Below are 9,408 nucleotides of genomic sequence, written 5' to 3'. Positions count from 1 at the left end.
ATCCTATCACCCCAGAAATTTCCTGCACGTCCACCTCAGTCAGTGTCTGACCCCGGCCCCTGAGGTAACCGCTCTTGTGGTTATTTTTTCTTTTTAATAATATAAATGTTTATTTTTTAAAGATTTTTTAAAATTTTTATTTACTTATGAGACAGAGAGAGAGAGAGAGAGGCAGAGCCACAGGCAGAGGGAGAAGCAGGCTCCATGCAGGGAGCCCAACGTGGGACTCGATCCCGGGCTCCAGGATCACACCCCAGGCTGAAGGCAGGTGCTTAACCGCTGAGCCACCCAGGGATCCCCGTGGTTATTTTTTCAAACCGTGAATTCGTCTTGCCCGTCTATGAAATACCTTGGTTGGCAGGGCAAGGCGCCCAAATGCTTGCACCATTTTGCAACGTTCTCCTCTCAGGAGAACAGGAGCGTCCTGAGACGGACGGTCCCCACCGTCTCTCCTCCTTGCTCCCCTGCCTTCTACATTCAACAAGCAACACGGAACAGAGCTGGTCTTTGGGAACTTGAGGATGGTCTGCCCTCAGCTCCGGGGAACCTACACCTTTCCACTTGCCTTGGTCTGCGTTTGGCCTGTGGAGCCTGGGCTGTGGCCCTTTCTGGGAGAATGGACTGTCGTTCCCGGGTGGGCTCTCTGCCACCCTGTGCAGGGCTGCCGAGCAGACGGGAACGGCAAGGAGGACAGAGGCTGTCACCTTCTGAGGACTGTCAGAGAGGGGCTTGGCCCAGAAGACATTGCTCCAGGTCACCCCTGCCCCGGGGCTAGGTGGCCACTTGCAGCCCCTGTCCTGGGGGTGGGTGGGGGGGTAGCGGATTACAGGAGATTTGAATCAAGTTTGAGCTGGAAAGTGGGAAATTACTTTTTGCTTAAAATTTGGGGTAAGGAAACACATTTTACTTTTTTAAAAAAAATTATATTTATTTATTCATGAGAGACACAGAGAGAGGCAGAGACATAGGCAGAGGGAGGCTCCCCATGTAGGACTGGATCCCAGGACCCCAGGATCATGACCTGAGCCAAAGACAGATGCTCAACCACTGAGCCACTGGGGTGCCCCCACATTTTACCTTTTTGCTTCAGATCAGTTGAAAAAAGTCTCAAGTAGGAAAAACCAAATGCAACTCTTTCCATATTTGTTCTCACCAGGGCTCGGAAAATCCCCAGGTGTTCAGGGTGGCCCACCGGCTAGCCTCTCCCAGTAACCGCCATGCCGGAAGGGTGGCCAGGGAAGGCATCTGTGTGCAGAGAGCCAGCTAGAAGGACAGGACCTGTGATTCCAGAGACTTCTGAGCTGGCACAGAATGACCTCACTTGACTTTTCCTGGGTGAGGGAAGGGCCCCCACTGGGGGTGGAGGTGGGAAGGAGGGCGCTGGGATAAATGTCAGCAGCACAGTGCTGGAGACTTCCTGAGCCATCAAAGGGGATGGGGGCTGGCTCTAGCACCCCGCAGGAGGGACCTCTCTGCAAAGCCTGGAAACAGTCACCTCCTGCTGTCTGTTGGTCTGCTCACTTCTCACTTCTGTGTGCTGATTGGCAGCTGTGCCAGGATGAAAGAAAAGGGACTGATGACCTGCACCACAGGAGGGGGAGGGAGGGCAGCTGAGGACACTGGGGCTGGGAAGAAAGTCAGCAAGGTTGTGTCTGGGAGCTGGCTGAGGAGTTGCTAGAAGCAGCACATCCCTGAAGCTGATGGGAAGGAAGCAGGCCTGGAATGGTGGGGTGTCTGGGACTCGCCTGCCAACAGGACCGCGGGGATCCCTGAAAATGCACAGTGGCCAGGCCACAAAATGATGGGCCAGAGGTCGTGTGTGGAAAGGGAGACCTTTTTTGCTTCCTGGGCAGGGTTCCCTAAGTCACTGTGTGTGTGCATGTGAGTGTGGCAGTGAGAACCTCAGAGGCCGAGCCGGGGGCTTCAGGGTCCCTCTCCATCAGAGGCTTCCACAAATTTACGAAGTCCTAGAGGTCTGTTTTGGGGGCGGGGGTCCCGGCCTCTCCTTCCTTTCCTCTCTGCAGCCCCAGAATTCCCGGTGCTGCCTTTGAGGCCTGTGGGTCTGGAGGGCCACATGCCCAGCCCTCTCCATCCCTCCACCCAAGTACAGACTCAGAGAGAGAGAAAGCTCTTTGCCTCCCTTCCGCTGGGACCTCAGAGTCCTCACGCAACCGTCCCCAGACTTGAGTTGGAAGCCTGTATTTGGGGACCAGTCGTCCACAGAGCTCAGTCCTGGACCTGCCAGGAAGGATGGTCAGAACCTATGCAGTCTCGGCGGGGCAGCACTGGGGCTGCGGGAAGGGGTTCTGACGCTGGGAAGTATTAAGTAGGAGCTTTCTTATTTTGACCATGGAGCAATGTCCTTCTACACATTGGTAGAGACTCAGCAGAAAAGTAGTAAGCTTCCTGTCACCGGTGATATGTAAGCCGAGACTGGCTAAACACTAGCCAGGGATTGTGTGCGTGTGTGTGTATGTGTGTATTTCAGGGACGAATTTACACGATTATTGCCAGTTTGCACCAGATGAATGCTTCTCATTCATGTGTCGTCTTCCAGATTTTTGACATATCTGGTTCCTGTTTATTTATACACTATTTTTCTTTAAATAATTCACTCTTTTGGACACAAGTGTATGTTTCGAGAAACATTGAAATTTCGAGAAAACTTGAAATCAGTATCATAAAGGAAAGCCAGAATTGCATGTTATAAATAGAAAATAACGCTTAAAAACTCCCCGCTGCCGCCACCACAAACCAAAGATCCTGATGTTGCTGCTGGGCCGTGTCGGCTGGATCCAGAGGGAGATGGTGAGACACACCTGCCCCCTGTAAGGCTTCCTCCTGGAGGTCATCAGGATGGTTGGGAAGGAGCTGAGGAGCCAGGGCCTCTTCCCTGGGCCCCACCCCAATCACCTGGACCAGGTCCCCCTGGGCCGGCTCCTTACCCCTGTGGGCTCACCCCAATGTGTCAAAGGAAGTGTTTGATTGGAAAACCATCACTAGGGTTCTTTGCAGCTCTAAAATGCCTTCCAACTTCATTTTTAAGGATTTTCTACTCCCGTATGATTTTTTAATTTTTGAATTTTAAATTTAAAAAATTTTAATTTTCATCAGCCCTAGTCCAGGGAGGGAGCTGAGGTCCTCGCTGGCTCCGCCGTAATAAGCACCTGCCTTGCAGCCCTGCCTTGCAGCTGTCCCTCCTGCTCCAGACACCTCCTGTCCTCCCTGCTTCCACGTCTGCTGCTTCGCGTAGGCTAAATGTCGGTTTGAAAAATAGCATCCCATTAAAAGATTATTGTCTGCTTCCTTACTCAGGCCTCCGAGATGGAGCCTGTCCTCATTTGATTTGGTTCAGGGGCACTTTCCAAAAGAAGGGGTGGTGGGGGCGGTGGGAGGGAGACAATTTATCACAGAGAGTTAGACATCGACGAGAGGAAGGTTTCATCCGGAGCTTTGTTTATACTTGGAAAAGTGCTTTAAAATATTCTCCCCGGCAGGCCGGCCGTCAGCACCCTGTTAGGCGCAGCACCCATTCCCCACTATAGCAAGGCCTGACCTGAAGCAAGTTCACCACGTGACAATCAGGCCCGAGGAAGGAGAGGCAAATGAGTAGGTAATGAGGCGCTTTACACAGGATGGGTTTCCAGGAGTCCTCTAAACAGGCAATCCCTTGTGACTTTTATTTTTTTATTTTAAAGATTTTATTTATTTAATCACGAGACACACAGAGAGGCAGAGACACAGGCAGAGGGAGAAGCAGGCTCCCCACGGGGAGCCCGATGCAGGACTCGATCCTGGGACCCCGGGGTCACTCTCTGAGTCGAAGGCAGAGGCTCAACCACTGAGCCACTCAGGTGTACCTCCCCCCCCCCCCCCCCCGCACCCGCCGTGACTTTTAATTACAATCCTATTTCTTCTGAGGGTATGGTAAGGACTTAAGAAGATGACTGTATCTCAACCAGATACATTTGGGGGAGGGATTTCCTCCTGGAAATCGCTAACCTGCTTCCTGTCTTCGTAGATTTGCCTGTTCTGGGCATTGCACAGAAATGGAATCACACGATATGTAGCCTCTAGTGTCTGGGTGCTTTCACATGCATGTTTCTAGGGTCCATCCGTGTTGCAGCGTGCATGAGAACTTCATTCCTTTCTGTGGCTGAAAAGGAATATTCCACTGGGTGGCTATGCCAGGTTTCGCCCAGCCATCCGTCAGTGGACTGGTATTTCGGTGGCTTCCACTTTTTGGCTATTGTGGATAATGCTGCTCTGAATATCTGTGTACAGACATTTTCATTTCTTTTGGGGACACACCTAGGGATGGAATTGCCACATCATATGGTAAGTCTAGGTTTAACCTTTTTTTTTTTTTTTTTAAAAGGTTTACTTTTTTTTTTTTTTAAATTTTTATTTATTTATGATAGTCACACAGAGAGAGAGAGGCAGAGACACAGACAGAGGGAGAAGCAGGCTCCATGCACCGGGAGCCCGACGTGGGATCCGATCCCGGGTCTCCAGGATCGCGCCCTGGGCCAAAGGCAGGCGCCAAACAGCTGCGCCACCCAGGGATCCCTAGGTTTAACCTTTCGAGGAACTGCCACACTGTTCTCCAGAGCACGCGCACCACTTTACACTTCCACCGGCAGTGTATGAGGGCTTCAGCTTCTCCACATCTTCACCCACGCTCATTGCTGGCCTTGGCTCTAGCCACCCAAGCGGGGACAAAGTGGAATCTCCTTGTGATTTTGATTTGCATTTTCCTACGACATAACCTGGGACTTGAACTCACGTCTCTCAATTCCCAAGTCATTGCTCGATCCCCAATACCAAAGAAAGAAGAGGAGGAGCCATGATGGGGGAAAGGAAAGCATCTTCTTCCACCATTCCCTCCTACTGTGTCTAAGGGAGGTGGATTTGTTCAAGCCCCCCGTATGAAGACTATACTGAACATGATAAGACTGCCCCAGCAGTCTGTCTTAGATGCCCAAAATAGCCTTAAGAAGGTGAGAACAGGGGCACCTGGGTGGTTCAGCGGTTGAGCATCTGCCTTCCACTCAAGGTGTGATCTCTGGGGTCCCAGGATCGAGTCCCACTTCGGGATCCCAGCAGAGAGGCTGCATCTCCCTCTGCCTGTGTCTCTGCCTCTCTCTGTGTGTCTCATGATTAAATAAATAAAATCTTACCAACAAAAGGTGAGAACAGAGAGACTCCATGGAAACATGGGACCAGTTTATCTAAGATGTAATTGTAAAAAACAAAACCAAACCCATAATGGTACCCAGTGGACAGCAGACCTTGATCCTCCTAGTAGGCTAACCCCGCACAGTGATTCTCAAGAGTGTGTGTTCTCCCCTCCCTTCCTCCCTCCAACCCTCTCCCGGAGGCTTCCCCAGCTGGAGAGCCACCATCTCTGCTGGGGCTGAGTCTGGTCCCCCGGGGATGCTGGGGCGAAAATACTGCTGAGAACCGCTGCTCTTGGGGCTGGTCTGTCACAGGGTCATGCATTTGATCACTCTACAAGTAAATTACCGGTTGACTTGAGTCTTTTTCAAAGGCCGATTACCATAGTTTTTAACCTTTGAATCCTCAGTGCCTGGCATACAAGTTGGCTTTCCAGAAATGTTTGTTGAAGTCATTCATCCACCCATTTAACAGATATTTATGCAGCATCCATTTTGTCCCCAGGTACTAGTCTAGGCTTCCAGGATACAGTGAACGAAAACGGTTGAGAATTCCCTGCTCTCATGAGGCTTACATTCTAGTGGCTGAAGAATAAAATGTACAAACCTGTATTTGAGACAATGAATATGAAGGGAATTTGTAAGCTGTGCATGCTATGGACAATGAAGGATTCTATGCATGAAGAAGTGGTGATAATACAACAATACAGCAGGTACGTGATGCACTAAGTGCCAGTCCCTGTCCTAAAGTATAATATGAAGACTGTGTATAATATAGATGAGGATTATGTGCATAATATATATGAGGGTTAGATACTTAATGTGCATGAAGATATGCACATAAGGTATTCGAGGGTTTTAAAATTTTTTTTTATTCATTGATTTTATGGTGTCAACTGCCTTTATTGTTCGTAATGGGAAGTGGAAGGGGAGGTGACACCACAACTCTGGCTCCAGAGGTGACTCCGAAGACCCACTCTGTCGCTGTTCCCTCCCACCGAAAACTAACCAAATTTTTAAATTGCAATATAAAAATAAATAAATAAATAAATAAATAAATAAAAATAAATTGCAATATAATTTTTTTTTTTTAACAAAGAGCAGAGCACTAAACAAAATAACATAACGGGTCAGACGGTGTAAACGTACTGTGCCCTGCCATGTGAGATGGGCGACTGCAGGGAGATCCAAAGTAGACGAGCTTCCTGGGTTGGTGTCCAGTCATCTCTGATCCCACCACACTGGACAGCCAGAGGGCCAGCTGTGGTCGGGGCTGAACCTTTGGGGAGCTGAGTTCCTATAAGTCAACCTACTTCGTGTATATGAAGCTTTTGTACATGAGGATTCAATAGAATGTTAGACACACACATACACAAAATGTAAGAATCCATTAATCCTCCCAACCACCCTACAAGGTAGAAGGTTATTATTATCATTTCCACGTCACGGAAGAGAAAACTGAGACACAGAGAGGTTAAGGAACTTGCCCGGGATCACACAGTGAGTAGGTGAGAAAGCCAGAACTGGAACCCAGGCTCGTGGCCACAGCCCCTGTGTGCTTGACCGCTGTGCTATGGCCCTGTGCGGTGGCAGGAGGCACATAGGAATTTGGCATGAGCTGGCTTCCTGGGCTTTGAGGGCTGGCTGCCACAGCGTCTTTCATTGGTGTGGGCCTGGGATGTTTGGGTTGGTGGCAAGCCAGCCAGACCACCGGAGCAGAGGCAAGGACCTCCTTCAGGACACACTCCACCACCTCAGCGCATGAAGCCTGTGACCTCATGCTCTGGAAGCTGACCCTCCCAGAGTGACGCTCCTTGCAGCCCTCCCGCTGGCTTTGTCCCAGGTGTCTTTGCAGGAGCCCGTGCTCATGCCCAGCAGCTGCTGGGTGACCTCACGGCTGTGGCCAGGGGCTGAGAGTCAGGCATCTTGCTTCCGGGGCCTTGCCTGCTCAGTGTTCCACGCAGGGCAGAGAGCCTCCCGAAGCTGCAGCGGGGAGGAGGGCGGGGAATTGGGGGGCTGTTGGGGTTGGCTCACATTTTCTCTCTGATAGGGTGAGTGACTTCTGGGTGTCTCCCTGTAAAGGGTGGGTGGTCCTTCAAAGGCTGATCTGGACACCTTTGGTTCTGTCATTTAAAAAGAGACAGCAGGAGTCTGGGAGGTGAGGAAACACGGCTGAGGAGCCTCAGGCTCCAAGAACCTAGGCTCTGAGAGCTTCCCGGTAAGCGGCCAGCAGGTAGGGCCTGCGGAGTCTCCCTCACCCTCCACTCCCCTGCCTGGGCCAGGCTGGGCGCAGTGGGCACCCAGGGAATGCTGAATGAAAGGGCTGAAGAGCAAAGGGAATCCACCTGGTCCAACTCCCTCCTTTTATAAGCAGGAAACAGGCCCAGCAAGGAAAGGAGACTCAGCTAAGCCAGTATTTCTAGCCACAAAACGGGAGACCCAGAGAGCCAGGCCAGGCCTCGAGTTGCAGCAGAGGTGTTCTTTACCGGGCACGGGTGGCCTAGGTGTGCAGGTGCCTCTCCTAGAGGGGACGGGGAGTCCCTGCCTCTCCTCTCCCCCACACTTGCTCTCATCTCCAGGAACATCTGCTCATTAGCAGCCCAAATTGGAAAGCCAGGAGGTGGGGAGGAGCCAGTTAACCTTTGCAGTTCAAAGTGCTTTTATGGCAGGGGGGGAAACGCGGTGGGGCAGAGGGGGTGGGGGGAAGAATGATGATTAGGATCACAGGGTTGGCCATAACTCATTGAAGACCTACTACTGTGAACAGGCCTTTTTGTGTGCATTATTTTTAATTCTTCAACATTCCTAAAATAAATTATGGACAATTGATGGAAACATTTTTAAACAGAAGGGAAAAAATATGCGTGGGCCCAGGTACCCCAGTCAGGTGCTCTGGGGTCTTGTGGTCATCCCAGCAGAGGGCAAAAGCTCCTACTTCATGAGCTGTGGGCTGTCTGTGGTCCTGGGGCCTGCAGCCTCCCGGTCTCAGGTTCAATCCCAGCCCCACCACACCCAACTGAGTGGTGCCCTTTCACACTGAAAGGCTGGGGAGAGAGGATTAAATACACCGGCTGAAAAGGATCTCCAGTCGGTAGGACCGACACACGGTAGGTGTTTGGTAATTGTTAGTTCTCTTTTCTCTTCCAGCTGCAGCAAGCCGATGTCTACTTCCAAGAAAGATGACTGCCTTGCACCGTCTTCTAAGAAATCAGCATTTTAACTGATGACTTTTAGAAACCACTGTGTTTGGAAGCTCCAAGAAGTGCATTGCCAAAGGTAATTGGGAGCAACAGAAGAACCATGGACTTGTACACTTAAGAAGACTTGGGATCCCTGGGTGGCGCAGCGGTTTGGTGCCTACCTTTGGCCCAGGGCGCGATCCTGGAGACCCGGGGTCGAATCCCACGTCGGGCTCCCGGTGCATGGAGCCTGCTTCTCCCTCTGCCTGTGTCTCTGCGCCTCTCTCTCTCTCTGTGACTATCATAAATAAATAAAAATTACAAAAAAATATATTAAAAAAAAAAGAAGACTTGAAATGTCGTGACGTTTCCTGGCCAATATATATATGAAAGAACCTTGAAAGAAGTTTCCCCACATTTGGTAACAATCCTGAAGAATTCCTGATAATAAGTTGTGGAGCTGAAAAGGAGTTTCCCAAGCTGTCAATGATTTAAAAAAAAAAAAAAAAAAGTTGGTTAAAAAGCTAAAGTAGGGGCACCTGGGTGGCTCAGCGGTTGAGCGTCTGCCTTCGGCTCAGGGAGTGATCCTGGGGTCCTGGGATCGAGTCCCTCATTGGGCTCTCCATGGGGAGCCTGCTTCTCCCTCTCCTCTGCCTGTGTCTCTGCCTCTCTCTCATGAATAAATAAATAAAATCTAAAAAAAAAAAAAAAAGCAAAAGTAATTGAGAGAGACAGTGGGGGGTAGAGTAGAGAGGCTTCCCCCAGGTCCCTGAAGGGCCTGACCGCCCCCTTCCTGGGCCACCTCTCTCTGTATGGGGATCCTGAGGTCTGGGGACACCTGTGCAGTAGCTGGGCAAGAACCCCTCGGGGCTCAGGGCACCCCTTGCGTGTGCCCTGTGCGAAGGCTGGGGATGGAAGGCATGGGCAGTGGGGGCTTGCGATTTGGGAGTGGAATTGAGGAAGGAGACGGGGGTCTCAGGCACCAGGGTGAGGGTGTGGGGTCTGCAGCTTTAAGGGTCTTGCACTGCGGTGTCTCAACACCACTTGGAAGA

General features: G+C 50.9%; 1 long non-coding RNA gene across 1 annotated transcript; it reads left to right on the top strand.

Moving 5' to 3' along the window:
* Positions 1 to 1,029: 1,029 nt before the first annotated feature.
* On the top strand, positions 1,030 to 8,613 carry LOC106558686. The gene is made up of 3 exons (XR_005358007.1): positions 1,030 to 1,335; positions 5,683 to 5,890; positions 8,325 to 8,613. It is a non-coding gene; the product is annotated as an uncharacterized LOC106558686 (long non-coding RNA).
* Positions 8,614 to 9,408: the final 795 nt, after the last annotated feature.

Source organism: Canis lupus, chromosome 4 (genome assembly GCF_011100685.1).
Source record: "Canis lupus familiaris isolate Mischka breed German Shepherd chromosome 4, alternate assembly UU_Cfam_GSD_1.0, whole genome shotgun sequence".
NCBI lineage: Eukaryota > Metazoa > Chordata > Mammalia > Carnivora > Canidae > Canis > Canis lupus.
Note: the sequence above shows the minus strand (reverse complement) of the source record. Positions and strands in the feature narration are given on the sequence as shown.